Raw genomic sequence first — 15,631 nt, 5'->3', positions numbered from 1 at the left:
GATTACAACATGCATGCCAGGCATGGGTGACCATGGGAAGTCACCCCCATGTTTCTGAGCAATACAGCCTAACACTCATTTTTCCATTATCACTGTTGCCCAGAGTGAACTTGTCAAAGAGATACTCCACCATTCAGACTTCCAAACCCCTCCACCCCCCATCTTGCTACTCATACTTAACCATTAGTATTTGCATAATTAATGCACATAAACATTTCAGGTGAAACTGAAGACACCCTTTATTTTAATCCCTGCCCAATCCCATTCCCTTCACTTGTTCCCCAGAGGCAACTGCAATCATGATTTTCAGGCTATGGTTCTATACTTTCACTATGCACATGCACCCACATTCACCAGGTACCCCTACCTCACCCCAGCCCACCCCAGTCTACCCCCATATACCTACATTATTTATAAGGGGAAGACTGATTTTGTGTTTTCCAGGGCCCCATGGAACACCTTCTCCCTCCCACTGTGGAGATCCTGAGCTGCATATGGTTGGGGTATGGCTGTGTTCAGAAACTCCTGGATACCTGTTTTAAAACTTAAAAATGAGAGATTTGCCCACATGAATCAACCAGAGACCTTTATTTATTTATGAACCAATAACTTTATTGGAAGAAACGGAAAAACTGGGAGAACAAAACTTAAGTGATAAAGTCCAGGAAAAGAGTCCTGCACTTTTTGCAAAAAAAAAAACAAAACAAAACCAAAACTTAAGTGAACTTCTTCTGCAAGGGCACTTATTGCTGTCTGCATGGCAGGCACGGTGACCAGGGCTCTGGTCTCCCCGTGGCTCTGGGGAGGTCCAGTCCAGGCTCAGTTCTTCTTGTCGCTGTCGCCCAGGGCGAGCTTGTCAAAGAGGTACCCCGCCAGGTCGACGTCCAGGGCCCCCATCATGCTCAGGGTGGTGACATGACCCTCCAGCTCTCTGATGAACGCCACCTACTGGCTGAGGTAGTGAGTTGCCCGGAAGTGGCGCAGGTGGGGGTCACACTTGTCGGTGGCCAGCTGGTGCAGTGGAGCAGGCTCCGGGTCACTTGCTTCTCCAGGAACAAGGCCTTGAGGCCGCTCTTCCACTCGTCACTGACTGGCTTCCTGATGTCTTGGAAGTTGAGGCGGCCCCCGCGCTGGTTCTGCAGGCGCTTCAGGACCTGGGCCCGCCCGCTGTGCTCGTGTGAGCGGCGCAGGAAGAATCGGCTGAAGTGCTTCAAGGCCACGTCGTCGCGGTCGAGGTAAAAGGCCGCAGCCAGGCACACGAAAGAGGCGTGGAGCTCCAGGGTGAAATGGCTGTTGACGGCGGCCTCGCAGTCGGCGTGGTAGTTCTGGCGCACCTGCGAGGGCGGCACGCTTAGCGTGGCGGGCGTGAAGGCCAAGGTGAAGGCGAAGCCGCGGGGCCGGCGGTAGCTGCCTCGGACGGAGCCCCTTTCACGTGATTTACCAATTTCCTTCCTCTTGGGTAAGTGCAGACTTCTCTTTTTTTTGTCAGAAAACCAAAGGCTTAGATGCATTCTTAGAGCAAATAACTTAACTGTGTGCATGTATTTATCCCCTCCAACCTCATTTGTCCTTTCATTGCCACTCAGCAAGTATTTTTTAAACCCCTCAATTATGTTGTATGGAATGAGCCACAGTGGTAGGAAATACCACTGATCTCAAATTATCTTTCATTCATTCACCAATAAATATTTATTGATTAATTAGTCTAAAACAGGCAATGACTAAGTAAAATTACAGGAACTTATTTTTGCTATGTTACTGTACAGACCTCTGTTGTACGTGCTTAGGATTAATAATGGGAATTGCCCATATTATTTTTTTAAGTTTCTTTCACAGAAGCCAAGTGAAGATCCAAGGTAAACATTTTTTTCTCAGATCAACTTTATACTGCAAATGAAAAATTTATTCTTCACCATCAGACAAAAACAGTCTGGAAGAAAATGTAGTTTTTCCAAGGAAAATACATCAGCAAAGGGACTGATGAAAAATCAGAAAGTCAACATATCTAAGCTGTGAATAATAGACATTAGAATTTTAAAAACTAAATCACATACACATACACAACTAAAAATGACCCATCAAAAATTTCATCTTCTCACCACCCTTAAGCCAAAACTAGGGCAACAGTAATACAATTCTCCCATCAAGCTTCACTGCCACTGCAATGTTGTTCAATAGGACATTTCCAAACATTTAAAAACTGACCTGGGCTTCCCAGGTGGCGCAGTGGTTGAGAGTCCGCCTGCCGATGCAGGGGACACGGGTTTGTGCCCCGGTCCGGGAAGATCCCACATGCCGCGGAGCGGCTGGGCCCGTGAGCCATGGCCGCTAAGCCTGCGCGTCCGGAGCCTGTGCTCCGCAACGGGAGAGACCACAACAGTGAGAGGCCTGTGTACCGCAAAAAAAAAAACCCAAAAAACAAAAAAACTGACCTGGCCACAACCCCATAAAAGTCTACAGATCATAAACAAGTGTGCTGGGATTATATAACCACACAGAAAACAATTCACTAGGGCATCATTTTGACAACAAGCAGCAAACCCTGCAGCATAGGAAAACCCTAACAGGAGAACGAGGTGCACACCCCTCTCTCTGGGAATGCAAGGCCAGGACTGACACCCAAGATGCTCTTCTCTCAACCTCAGCAGTGGTGCCTTTCACAGAGCAACTATGCAGTCTCCCAAGACCACTGGGAAGGAGAATCTGATACTGACAGTATTAGCTTGCCATGAGGCCATAAGCGAGGGAATGTGTGTGGCCTTGGTGAGAGAGCAGAGGTTTGGGAGATGTTGCTTTATATTGGCTTTCAGATCAGGAATTTGTACATATAGCCCGCAAACAACGTTTCTTGAAAACATGTGAACATTCTTGAGTACGACAGCTCCATGTGAGGGGTCAGAAATGGCAGTCAAGTTCGTTTCACTGGGTAACAGCTGATTTGCGGACTGGAAAACAGGCTTCCTTGTTTACAGACATAACCATAAGGCTGCCAGTTGTGTGCCAAATCCACACAACTACACAGTTGCATTGGGAGAGCGACCAAACATGTTTTACATGGACTTATTTCAGAGAGGGAAATGCTTCATGTAAGGCTCTGTCAGTTTAAAAAGCAAGAAGAATGACGATCCACCTTTCCCAATTCAAGCCCTATATATCATAAAGATGACAGCTACACACCAGCAACTGATTAGATACATCACGAGCTTTGATGAATGGAAAGCCCCTAAAAAGATATCAACAAAACGAAGTTAGATCTTCATGTAAATACATCACCAGTTAAACCCAGTTAATACAACTATTTAGTATTATGTACAGTATCCATACAGAATTGTGTATAAAAATAAATAAGCTCAAAAGAAGGACCTGGAAGGCTCTGCTATGGAGAAAACTGAACAGCATTAAGCCGACTGGCTTGGTAATAACTCTCTGAACGGCTGAGAGGCCCCTTCAGTTCCTATGTTCAGGATGGTTGAGATTTCAGTCTCACTTGTTTAAATGGTGATATTAATCGTTCTCTAATTGACCACTGTGTAATGAGGATGGACCTGAGATTAAGTGTCTCAGGAAGAAGATAGGAAACCACAGAGTTGTTCAACTCAAGTGCAAACACTGGGGATTCAACACTATAGTTTATGCAACAGCAATTCACATCACCATTTGGTCATATTCTTTCTACAAAACAAAAGCTGCACTCACATGTATGAAAAGACAAAAATTAACTGCCATCTGTATCAATATGTTAATGTGCTTCAATCACATATGTTTTCATGAAAGTTTAAACATAAAATCACCTTTAAGATCTTGACCATGTGATCTGTTCCCTGCCATGTCAGATTATACCCCGTGAAGTTTACTGTCTTAACAGTGATAGAGTTCTTTATACCTTGACAAGTAACTAAAAGGAAAAACACACACACACACACACACACACACAATAAGATGAAGAGCCTATACATTTGTCAAGCTTGACTTATTTGCTTTTCTTGAGTCAATTGGAGGTTTATAGCCACATTCTTAAAATCATTAATTACAATCTTCCCAAACAGGTAATTGATGAACTGATGCATCCGAAAACTTGTCAGTAACAAAGTGTTATTCCAGTTTACAGCAACAGTTTAATTCTATTTAGGTACTAAAACTGAATACACTGAATACTGCAAACATTATTCCCAACCACTCAGTAAAGTACTACATACTTTTGAGACAAAGGAAAAAAAAAGAAAAACCTAAAAAGCATAAGACTCCTCCGATTTTCATTTCCAAAGATACATGCCAATCTTGATGATCTTGATGAGCGATTTAAATGTCAACTATAAACCCAGTATTTTATTAGCTGCTATGCAGTGTACTAGAGCAATAGAAGAGAGAGGACCTCAAACCCTCTGTTCCCTCACATTGAAAGGCAGGCTTCCTGACCCCTCCAGACCACTACTGGACACAGGGAAGGCACACTAATCTTTCAGGACCCTAATCAAGAGTCACCTGCTTTGTGATTACTTCCATGACACACCCTCACCGACACCACTGAGTTTGCTGCTCCTACGGGACGTTACATATATTTCCTATTTTAACGCATACCACAGTGCATCATAATTATGATTGCAGATAGATGTTCTAACAATTTAAAGAGAATGATGACTTTTTTGCTCTTACATCTTGCTATTTCCCTTCCCATAATATTTCTTGAAGAGAAACCATAAAAATATAAACAAACAGAAAAAACAGAAAATATACAAAACATGTGGTTTGTGGCTTAACACAAACTTAAGTAAGATTAATTCTGACAGTATCCAGCATGACAAACTTCCATGGTACAAATGAGAATGGACCAAGGTTTGAGCAGGTACAGGAGACAATCCAGGCCTGAACAACACCAAGAAAAGGTAGACAGGAAAATATAGACAGACATGGTGTGTAGGAAATCACGAGACCAGTCTGATGGGAAGAGACTTAAATAAGACTGAAACTCACTTTCTAAACCTCCATCCCCAACTGGACAATTCACAAGACACAGGTGCACCAAAGAAGCCAATTATTCAATCCCTTTAATGGGGAGGAACAGTTTAAACATTTATTGGTTTAGTTCGCCCCAAAAGCAACTATCAAATGTTGGCAGGACACAATGAAGGCTTACCTTTGTTAACATAGTTAAGTCTCTCTCTCACAACTAGCCCACTTAGCTCCACGTTCCTTAGCGCACCCGACGCACTTACACAGCATTTATGAGCTTTACACAACTGGAAGGTCACATCTTTATTTCTTATCGCAGGAACACGACTTCTGTAAACTTTATGTCTGTCACAACCTAAAGGAAAATTATTGTAAAATGAGTGATTTAAACCATGCATTTTATCCTCATTAAAAAGCATCTAAATAAAAACAAAAGCATCTGCTCTGTGCTAAGGATTAGAAACGACTCCTGCCCTTAAAGCCTTCATTAAGGAGGAAGATGTATAAACTCAAAATTTCAATCACATGAGATAAATAAACGTAACCTTTATGCACAGAGGTTCCTATGAAGGCAAAAAGTTATATCTAAGTGATGGCTTCATGATAACCCTGCAGTACAGTCTAGAAAGATGAGGCTATGCAGAGTTGTGGAGTAGGAGGTGCATTAACTGCAGAGGGAACATCTGTGAAAGACACTCAAGCCTGACTCCTGCTGGGCACTGTAAATACTGCAGGTGGGGATGACTAAAGACCAGGGGTCCAAGTGTGAGAAGAGACAGAAATGAAAATAGAGATGTTGGCCCAAGCAAGCCTGGGAGAGAGCATGGCTTGTATCCCACAGGTGGTGAGACCTGGGCCTACCACTGGCTGAGTAAGCGTGCCTCCGCTGATTAGAAAAAGGCTCCCCACTGCTGAAGGACCGACTAGATCAAGGGAGTGATCACAAAAAGCTCCCCTTCCTCAGGGCAAAGAGCCCTATGAGGCTTGGCCGAACACAGTTCAGACTACATGCCTCCGTGCAGAGCACACGCTGGGCGGCTAGTATGCACTAACTCTGTGTGGGCAAGCCATTAGCAGCATTATTTTAAGCACATCTTTTTATGTTAGAAGATCACTTAACCCGAGTAGGCAGATGAACTTAGAGGAACTGAACCCAGGGGCCGTGAAACCACCCAGGAGTTTCTGCCATAGTCTGGGCAAAATGTAATATGGATGAAGAAGCAAATTTAGGAGGAGGCCAAAATTTACAAGCTAGACCCACTGGATGCAAGACATAAAGAAAGTTCAGTGAAGGAACTCTGAAGAGAATGGGCTCTACAATAAATTTTTCTTACATTCAATGTAAAATATTAGGCAAAATTAAGTACAGTGGCCTTTAAGGTCCCTTCCAGCTCTAATTTCTTTTGATTTCTAACTTATTACTCGGGTTAAGTAAAGTCCCTTCATAGGTACAGAACAGTTCTTATACCTGAATGGGATGCAAAGAATAATCTGACTTCTCTTCACCAGGGGATGAGTTGAACTGTCCTTGCAGAAGAGATAACAGATGGTGTGAACCCCAGATCCTAGAAAAGGGCCAGGCACAAGGTAAGTATCAGCTTTTCGAAAACAAATGAACAATCATTTCCTGTCCTAGATCTTTACACCCTTCCTCTGCTGGCTACTTTCTCACAGCTTATAAACATCCTCAAATATACCCACTTAAAAATCTCTCAGACCTATGATTCTTTGGATCTTCTTGTGGATAACCTAAGTCTCTACCATGCCTTCAAACACCTGTCCTCCCAAAAAGCCCAGATCTGTACCTTGGGTCCAGACCCGTCTACCAGGCCCCTCTAAAGCACTGAAGATGAAGTAAGATCCTCTCGCCACCCCCAATCCCTTTCTACTGTGCTCTGTATCTCTCAAAAAGATGCAGCTGTAAACTGTCACCCACGCTTGCTGCCCTCCCTTTTCTAACTGGTCACCAGGGCTCACCCATTCTCTCTCAGATCTGCAAAACCCAGTCCCACCTTTTATAACTTAAGTGGGACCCTCAGATTACAATTCACCCTGCACCAAATCAACTGCCTTCCACATGGAGGTCCGAGTGAGCCTCTAGACCACAAGTCCATCTCACTGTTCTTTGGTGTTTCCCACAGCCTTCAGGATAAACATCCAAACTTCTGACAGGACAAACAAGGCCCCCATCTCTTGGGCCCCACTAAGTTTCCAGGATCAACTCTCATTTCTTTCCCAAACCCTGAGTTCCAGTCCTGTACATTAGTTTTGCCATATTTTCTTATATTTCTCAAACTTCAACACACACTGCTCTCTCCTGCCACCCCAGGAGCTTCTACATATCCTTAGAAAGGATGGCACCTCCTCTAAGAAGCCTACCCTGAACTTTCCCTTCCAAGATTCTGTGCTCTGCAAAGGGGAAAGGTGGGGGGGGGAGGGATACATTAGGAGTTTGGCATTAACATAAACACACGACTCTATATAAAATAGATCATCAACAAGGACCTACTGCACAGCACAGGGAACTCTACTCCATAGCCTGGAACACACTGTACGGGAAAAGAACCTGAAAAAGAATGGATATATGAATAACTAAACCACTTTGCTGTACACCTGAAACTAACACAACATTGTACATCAACTAACCTCCAATATAAAATAATAATTAAATTTAAAAAAAGATTCTGTGCTCTGTAGCACCAGAACTCACTTCTTCCACAGCACTGACTACTGTGCTTGTGTTTACTTGCTGCCCAGTAGAAGGGGAGATTACCTAGGGCAGAAGCATCCTCTCCAGCAGCCCTTAGTTCTGACAACTCATTCAAGTGCCAGGCTACTTTACACACATAACCTGCTTAATTAATTCTAAGAACCCACAGAAAGAGTGGTTATTAATGTCATTTTACAAGTGTGGGGATTGTAGTGCAAAAGAAACCTGCCCAGGCCGCAGAGAGCATAAGCCCTGGAATTCAAACCCTAAGTTGCCTTCACACCGGTGCTCTTTGCACTATATGATACGACTATTGAAAAAAATTTTTTTTTTCCTGAGCCCTGTTTTAATGGAAAGGAAATGAAGCCGGGATATATCCATTTCCTAATCGCTTTGGTGTGTACCAGGCAAAGTCATTCAACAGACCAGGTAACATCTGTGCAACAATTAACGATGCTCCAAACTGTGCTAAGTGTTCTACTTTGTAGAGTCTAGAAGCATTAACACAGTGCATCCTTGTATCCACCACAGAGACTGGGTTCTGTTAAGCCCACGCTACAGATGGGAACACTGAGACCTTGAAGCCTTAAGGCACTCGGCCGGGGTCACCGAGCTGGCAGGAGTTCTAGGCCGCACGCCTCGTCTAGTGCACGCACACCCGGGCACTGGGCACTGGTTCTAGTGCCCACCCTCCACCTTGCACCATTTAAAACCCCGCTTCTCAGCGCCCACACGAGGGGCCCTGGAAGCGGGAAGTACAAACCTGTCTCGACAAGCCGTGTCTGGAAGAAGCTCTGGATACAGATCAGGGGCAGCGGGTGCTCAGGAGCGGCGCCCAGTGCACCCCGCGGAGGCGGTCGGCCTTAAGTCCAGCAGGCCCTCCCGCAGGGAAGTGCGCAAGGCGGGCAGAGGCACCGAGCCCTGCAGCGCGCACTGGTCCTCAGAGCGCGAGAACAAGTCGGCCGCGCTGTCCGGGCGCAGCTTCACCAAGTGATCATGGCCCGAGCGCAGCCTCGGGGACGCTGGATGCGGACACGATGCCCACACCCGCCTGGGGGACCCGGCTCGCCTCCCGGCCCCTCGGGCGCCCACCGCCCGGCGGCTGCGGCCCCACAGCGTGCGCAGGACCGGCGTCGCAGCCAGAAGACATAGGGCCACAGGCCCCAGCTAGGCCAACCCCCTCCCCATGCCGTGCTCCGGAGACCCCGCATGGCCTGGTGTTGGCGCGGGAATCTACGCCCTCCACGCCGCGGGGCTGCGGTTTACGTCAGCGGGCGGGACCGTGGGGGCGGGGCTCGAGGACGTCAGCACGCTCGCCGTGCGTCCGCACGCAGCCCTGTCTGTCTCCCATGGTGACGCGGCCTGAAGAGTAGGGGCTGGAGCTCTGAGACTAAGGCAGCGCGAAACGTACGAGGTGTGGAGACTTTGGGGTTTCCAAAAAGCGTTTGCTGACTCATCCAAACAAAAGTGAGACCTGGTTGTATCAACGCATTTTAAAAGTAAACTCCCGTAAGTGTCTGTGCTCCCCCCACCCAGGAGAGAGCGTGCACTCCGTGAGGGACACACGAAAGGCTGAGTGAACGTCTGCCTGTGGTCCCTTACCTGGTGCACGGGTGTGTGAATTTATGCGGAGAGCTCTTAATTTCTGTAGTTTCTGCTAACTTGACACGGTAGTTGGCAAATGGTGACGTGTTCCATGCATTCAGGACATGATCGTGGTTACTAATAATCACTTTGTTTTGTACTGACAACTCCACAGAGAATTTACTACTGAATATCCACTTTACAGGAGAGAAACTGAGGCGTAGGAACTGAAGTGACCGAGTAAGAGTAAGGACTCAGACAATTGGGGTTAGTAAATTAACCCTGCAAGGAGGCCGTTAGCCTGCGGTGGCTCTAGTGGTGTGGCCGCCTACGTAAAGCAACCAAAATCTAAGCCTGTCAACGCCTCAGGGTGACGCACACCGCTGAGGACAACCAGTCACAAACCACCAACTAGGCTTTAAAGCGATAGCAAGTCAGTCATTTCCTTGCTTTGCTTCTGCCCTTTTAAAATAAACATCTCTGCAGCTCCTGTGGCTGGAGTGCTCCTCACCGCTTCCGCTTTGGCGGTGCCTGAATTGAATCTATTTTTGCTCACGTAAAGTCTTATTTTAAATATGCCTCAGTTTGTCTTTTAACATTGCCCGTAGAAGTTGGATTTGTATCCAGTTTCTAGAACAGTGGTCGTCCTCTGGTCAGGCCTTAGGCGTTATGCATACGACGTTCCTCTTCTACCACCACCTTCTGGATGCCTCCACCCACTACCAGCTCCCGCGTATCAGATCCCCTAGATGTGGTCAGCAATGGCTTTCACATGCAGCGTGCTCACAGTATAACATCGCAGGCACTCCTCCATCCTCCAGCCAGCGTGTGAACTGAACCATTACCATTCCTGTTGAAGAGCCTGCTGTGACCACTTTCCCAAACACAGCCACTCCCCAGCTGACCCTGGGTAACCACTCTTCTGAACTTGGTCTCCATCACTGCATGGATGTCTTTCTATTTAGGCTACATTTTTAAGTATTCTTAAACCTCATATAGTATTCTACTATGTTTTCTCTTCTTACTTGCTCTTTTTAGTGTTATCTTTGCTAGGTTCATCCATGCTGACACGTAAAGATCTGTCTAGTTCATGTACTTTCCTCACTATGTAGGATTCCCATGTAGGGAAATACAATAATTTATATGTGCATTTTCCTGTTGATGGACATTTAAATTGTTTCCAATTTTCAGTATGATTTCTGTTAAAAAAATTTTTTATATACTTTTTAAAGGTTACTTCACATTTACAGTTATTACAAAATATTGGCTATATTCCCTGTGTTGTACCGTACATGTTTGAGCCTATCGTACACCCAGTAGTTTACATCTCTCACTTCCCCACCCCTGTATTGCCCCCTCCTCCCCCTCCGCACTGGCAACCATTAGTTTGTTCTCTATATCTGTGACTCCCCTTCTTTTTGTTATATTCTGTAGATTGCTGTATTTTTTAGATTCCATATAGAGGTGATATCCTACAGTGTTTGTTTTTGTTTGACTTATTTCACTTACCACAATGTCCTCCACGTCCATCTATGCTGCTGCAAATGGCAAAATTTCTTTCTTTTTTAAGGCTGAGCAGTATGCCATTGGTTATATGTACCGCATCTTCTTTATCCATTCACCAGTTGATGACACTTAGGTTGCCTCCATATCTTGGTAATTGTAAATACTGATGCTCCGAACATTGGGGTGCATGTATCTTTTCAAATACATGTCTTTGAAAACACGTGTTTTTGTTCTTTTTGGATGTATACCCAGGAGTGGAGTTGCGAGGTCATATGGCAGTTCTATTTTTAGTTTTTGAGAACCCTCCATCCTGTTGTCCACAGTGGCTGCACCAGTTTACATTCCGACCAACAGTGTACCAGGGTTCCGTTTTCTCTAAAACTTGTAAATTTTCTTCCTAGGGGTAATTGAGATGATAGTTGAATAATAACATAAGATCAGGCGAAGTCTAAAGAAATTTTAGAAAAGCTGGATAGAGTAGGAAAACTTCAGTTCGCTGGCGTCTGAATGTTAGAGAGACACCAAGACATGTGGGCCAAGTTCTGGAGAGAAGGGAAACACAGACGCAAGCATGACACTTGGTGCAGCTTTTCTCCTTGGGGCATTTGCTGATTCAAATGTTACAGCCTAGGAGCTGAAAAGCCAAAGAGTTCAAAAGACTCTAACGACAGAAGCCAAACGGCAAGAACCGTTTTACATTGATAAACAGCATTTTAACTATGTAGAAGCAGAAAATGAAAAGAAAGAACTTTGCATTACATTTAATATAAGTTTAGAGAGATCTTTGTGGTATATTAGTGAACTTATTTGTGGAAATTAAGCCATGTACATTGTGTTGGAGAGGCATCAAGAGTTCAAGAATTCTCACAATTTGAGTACACAGTTGCCTTAAATGTAGGCATGGTGGCACCCATTTACATAACAATGATTTGGAGGAGGTTGTGTTAGTCAGCTCTTGCTGTGATAATGCTTTGGAACAAATCACACCAAAGTCAGTTACATAAACAAGAATTTATTTTTCTTGGACCTATGGGCTAGCTGCAGTGGCTCTCTTTTAGACCTCTAGTTGGCTAGTTTTGCTCCGTGTTTTGGGTCAGTTTGAGGTCTGTCACACACCTCTTCGTCTGGAGCCCAACTGTGAGGCCGCAGCTCCCAGGCCCTGTCTTCTCTAAAAGTTCACTGAAACATAAGAGGTGAGCCCAACCGCACAAGCCCGTTTAAGGCCTCTTCTGCTCATTTAAGGCCATCATGTCTGCTCATACTTCAGTGGCCAAAACATGTCACAGATCTAAGCTGTATTTAGAATATGTGTATTTGTTTAAAGTTGGGTGCTCTCACAGAAGAATATTGCATCTTGGACAGTGTTAGCTTAGCATTTCCATTGGCATTTGCAAACGTGATAAACGTCGTGTGCACTTTTTCACCTTTGAGAACTTTTTGAAATTGTGGGACAATTTCTATGGGAAAAGAGGAAGGTACATTTTAGAACTCAACTCTAGTTATAGCAGTGTTGGGAGAGGAATTAGTGAGATAATGTCAATACAAATGAAAGATTTGGGATTCACATATTCATAATTAACATTAGCATTCTTCAGAACATTCCTGGAGAATTGTGATGCTTGCTTTACGTGATTTTATTATAAATCATTATAATCTGACCAAGCCACTTCAGTAAAACATACATCATACAGTACATCGCATTTTAGTTTTTCCTACCACTGCACAACTTCTCATCAGGCACGAAAGGCTACATATGGTTTGGTTCCATTTATGCAAAATGTCCAGCAGTGGCAGATCCATACCCACGGCAAATATTATACATTAGTGGTTGCCAGGGGTTTGGAACAGAGGGAAATATGGAATGAGTCCTTAAAATGGGTGTAGGTTTCCTCTTGGGGTGATGAAAATGTTTTGCAGCTGGACAGTGGTGATAGTTGCACAACACTGTGACAGTACTAAATTCCACTGAATGGTACAGTGAATTGTAAAATGATCAAAATGGTGAATTTTGTGTTATGTTCATTTTACTACAACAAAAAGGAGAAAGCATTAGGGAAAGACTTAGAGTTTGGGAAAGTAAGGTGAAGTGGTCAAGAAAAAGACAGCTCTGCTGTTCAGTTTTCTCTCAGCTCTCCCAGTGCATTAATCCTCAGCAAAAAGTAGCCTGAACTTGTAGATGATAGTCATTCAACACAGTCCAGGGAAAAGTAAATAAAATAAAAGCCAACTCTTCTTCTTTAGCACATCTGTGAAAGGTTAACTTCCTGCTCAGCCACATGGACATTCATGAAGACGTTTCACTTTAGGTGTCCTCTACTTCAGTACTTTACTCACAGCTCATTCACACATGTAGGCAACAGCATTCCTTAATTCGATGGACTCTGCAGTGCTGGTTGTGATCAGTCTCATGAAAAGAAAAGGGAAGGAGGAAAAAGCCTCCACATTGACTTGGTGGTCTTGACGAAATGGATGCAGAAGACAGCTTGAGTGTCAAACTGGAAACTTTTATTTTCCTTTTCCTTTTCTTTTTATCTTTCCTATCAGGTCTTCTGCCCACTTCCCACCCCCTTCTTTCAAACAGGAGAGACACTAATTAGCTGCTTTATTTTGTTTGTGCTAAAACAACTATTGTTTTGGGTTTCTTGTTGTTCGGTGAACATTATTGTTTTTACTGCCAAATGAGCTTCGGTGGTTGATGTAGGGGGTCTCTTGGGAACTTAACTTTTTCCAGTTTAAGTGGAAAAGCTTTTTTGTTTGAATGGGCTTTTACTGGGTGCTTCAAGGTTTGCTCTTGGCTCTTTGATGGGGGACGGGATAGCACTGTGTTTCCTTTGAGGTTCCGATAAATAAAGGATCCTATGTCCTCCTGGGCACTTTTGTTGATTTTGCTGTGTGTCCTCTCTAATAGCCAGATGCAGATTCCCGGAAAATGAGATATAAATGAATATAAGTAATCTAATATTTTTAGAATTTGCTTTGGCCATACTCCTGGTCTTATTCTACTTGTAGCAGATGGCTTTGAAGAGCATTAACTATGTATATATTAAATATAATATAAATATACCAATATTAAATATTATATTGATGTATAAATGTAATATACTAATATTTATATTAATGTATAACAATTATGTATTATATTAACATATATTTTTGCCTAGCATATATTATATACTAAATATATGAGTAATGAAATGTATTTATATGGTTAATATGGTTCATAATATTAATATGATATATCCTGTAATATTGATTATAAAACAATTATATCATAGTATATATATATTTATATATATATATAATAAATATATAATTATTATTATCTGATATAATACACTATAGTTAATATATTCTATATAACACAATATATAATGTATTAGTATAAGACAATTGTATTGTGTAATATAAATATAATACATCTATAAAACTATATATATTTTAATTATACATTACACATACAAGTATGTATAGCTATTTATAATTTTATTTACATAGGAATCTGTTCATCATAACAATTGATGTAAAAATATGCAATATTTTCAATCAAATGGGCCTTAACGTCACTACCTACACATAACTACTTTTACAATCTTGAACCCTGTCTAACTCATGCTTCCATATCTCTCAACCTGCTTTTCTACACATGCACATAGACACACATTTATACACGATATATATGTATACTACCAGTTTTCAGTTCAATGTATATAACTATATAATATATATAATTATATTTCTGTGTATGTATACAAATATAAATCAAAGGTATGTGTATAGGTATGTATTTCATATGTTTATATAACTATATCATACAAATAATGTATGTGTATATAAATACATGACTATATACATACGTACACAGAAATATACTTATTTATACAAAAGGGACCTAAATACACATAGTTCTCTAAGAATAAAACTAGTTATGTCTCACTGTTTCAATAACAGTTTATAGTTTTCTACTGTATGTGCTTCTATAATTGTTATGAACAATTCCCATTTGTTGAATGTTAAGTTGTTTTAATTTTTTGCCATTATTAATAAAGCTCTAAAGAATACGGTGGGCAAGATTACTTGAAAAACTCTCCTAAAGGAAAAGGGTTAGGTATGCTAGGTTAAATGTACACAACTTATTTTTAAGTGCGTGGTTGATTTTTTTTTTTTTTTTTTTTTTTGTTTGTTTTTTTTTGGGTTTTTTGCGGTACGTGGGACTCTCACTGTTGTGGCCTCTCCCGTTGCGGAGCACAGGCTCCGGACGCGCAGGCCCAGCGGCCACGGCTCACGGGCCCAGCCGCTCCGCGGCACGCGGGACCCTCCCGGACCGGGGCACGAACCCGCGTCCCCTGCATCGGCAGGCGGACTCTCAACCACTGCGCCACCAGGGAAGCCCCGTGGTTGATTTTTGAAGTATGCAGTAGAAATTTCCAGGACCCATGAAAGAAGGGTGGTACATGTGTGAGAGTTATAGCTATATTAGGAGCGGATTGAAGATCTTGATAGCTTAGAAGAGAAGCTGGAAATCCTGTTTTTATGGAGCCAAGTGGCAAATATTTTAGGCTTTGTAGACCAAAGAGGCAAAATTGAGGATATTATTTAGGTACTTACGTAACCATTTAAAATGTTACCAGTTAAAATGTGAAATTTATTCATAGCTCATAGGCCATACAAAATAGGCAGCTCTCTGGATTTGGAATACAGGCCATAGTTTACTGACACACCTGACATAGAGACTTGTTTTTAAATGGCCATGACCACATGGGAGGCAGGAGGTAAGACTCCATCCCTACTAGATGGGAAGTTAGAACTAAACCTATCTCTCCCTAGCTTCACCTTTAATGAAAGGGTGTGCCAGGAGAAAAAATATCTGCTGGCAAAGGGAAA

General features: G+C 42.9%; 1 pseudogene; it reads right to left on the bottom strand.

Annotated features, from left to right (window-relative positions):
• Positions 1–819: 819 nt before the first annotated feature.
• Positions 820–1,511, bottom strand: LOC132491594 (ferritin heavy chain-like; annotated as a pseudogene).
• Between the last annotated feature and the right edge of the window lie 14,120 nt (positions 1,512–15,631).

This window comes from Mesoplodon densirostris, chromosome 6, assembly GCF_025265405.1.
Source record: "Mesoplodon densirostris isolate mMesDen1 chromosome 6, mMesDen1 primary haplotype, whole genome shotgun sequence".
Lineage (NCBI taxonomy): Eukaryota > Metazoa > Chordata > Mammalia > Artiodactyla > Ziphiidae > Mesoplodon > Mesoplodon densirostris.
Note: the sequence above shows the minus strand (reverse complement) of the source record. Positions and strands in the feature narration are given on the sequence as shown.